Below are 1,932 nucleotides of genomic sequence, written 5' to 3' on the forward strand. Positions count from 1 at the left end.
AGCTACTTAAGAATAAAGTAAGATGCAGGTGATGCAAAGACAAAAGAAACGCAGGAAAGCATCTAGAGATCTGTCTGTGTTAAAAATGATCTGTGGTAACCAAGTCATTACATGTTAAATTGAAATTTTCTGCCTTAAGAGTGAATGTCCTAAGCAAAATATTGGACGCAGTATAGAAATGATCCAAGACAGTGACTTCAGCTTTAGATACTAGTTTTAAGATTATTTTCATTTATTTAAACTTCTAGATTGGATTATTTGTTATTACCCTCTGTGATGATACATATCTTTTAGTAAACTACATTTTTAACTTTTCAAAAAAAGAATGATCTGCAGGAGTGCAGGGAGACTTGCAGGGTTTCCTAGGCAAGGGCAGGCAGGAGGGGAGCTCTGTAGCCTCACGCTGGGGGGCTGCGGCCTGCTGAGCTCCCGAAAGGCTGCCACAGGGAGGCTTGGCCAGAATGCCAAAGGCCTCTGTTCAGAAAGAGATGCTTAGAATGCTTGCCAAGGAGGACACAAAGCAAAAGAAAGAGGGCATAGGACACGAAGAAAGCATTTGGGCAGTGCCTGGTCTTCTCCACCCGACCCTTCATGGCCTGTAATAGGAAAAGTCTCAGAGAAGATAGAGGGCCGTGCGGTCCGGGAAAGCTGCAGACCCAGGAAAACCGAGCGCCACAGCCCAGGAAAGACTGCACTGCCTCGCCACTGATTGCTCAGAACAGCAGAGGAGGGTCTGTGCCGCCCTTCAGACACTGGGTGCGGAAAAGGACGAAGGAAGGGCGGGAAAGGATGTTCGTGTCTATGTGCAGGACCATTTGGAGAATTGTACGGCCCATTTCTGCTGGTCTTTGGAAGGAGCAGTCCTGCTTAAAATTATTTTTATTCTTTCTTTTTATTATAATTTTTATAATAAACACATAACTTCATATAAAAATATATTAAGTAGAATAATTTTTAAAATTTATTATAGCTTTGTTGTTGTTTTGGCTTGATTTTTTAACCAATTTTTCAGGTTTATATCTGGTAACCTACACAACTAATTTGAAGACAAGATCATGCAATAGAGCAACCACTGTTGAATTCCTATTACTTTGTTTAATGAAACTTTGTATCATTTCTAATGCTTTTTACACTATTTTGCATTCTTTAAAAATTAAAAAATAAGTTTCACATAAATGAATCAACCAAGGAATGAAGCTAAATCGAACAGTTTCACAGATTAAAAGGAAAGATCTAAGACCAACAAGAGGACAGAGAAATGCTGCTGTAGTTGGCGAAGTGGAAATGTGATGTGTAAGAAATTCAAACTATTTTGACTGTTTATTATCAGAATGAGATTATCTGGGGCAATCAGTGGCTCAGCCTGTTTGAAAGCCAGCACTGCAAGGGCAGGTAAGAAAGCCAGCAGCCTGCGGAGTGCGTGCTTGGGCCACTGGACGACGGGACAGCGTGGAGTGAGAAGGGGCTCCCTGTAAAACGAAGTCTTTCTTTGACTCCAAAGGCTCGACTTGTATTGCTTACATAGGAGGGCGGGGGTTGGTGTGCTGCTGTTTTTGATCCCACTACACTGTTGCACTGATCCCTGAGCAAGTATTCTATCCTGTCCCTTCTTTAAGACATAAAATTGGGTGGAACCCAGACAGCTGCCCGCACCTCCTGCAGCCTCCCGGCTAACCAAAGGCTGTGTTTTTATTCCAGACCCAGCTACATGAAAAGGTGAAGCTAGATGTGAGAAAGAAACACATTTGGAGACTGAACATTCAGGCCGCGGTCACATCTATGGAAAAGCTGAGCTATCCTGTGCTTAAGCATCAGCAGTCAGCCCTAAAGGAAACAGTTCTGAACATGCATCCTGGGAGCAGGTTTCTCCCACTTGTTCCGTGCGCCAAGGGCTAGTTACCAGCCCCAGCCACCCGGCCGCTCCTGTTAACA

Source organism: Octodon degus, unplaced genomic scaffold (genome assembly GCF_000260255.1).
Source record: "Octodon degus isolate 3935 unplaced genomic scaffold, OctDeg1.0 scaffold00017, whole genome shotgun sequence".
Taxonomy (NCBI): Eukaryota; Metazoa; Chordata; class Mammalia; order Rodentia; family Octodontidae; genus Octodon; species Octodon degus.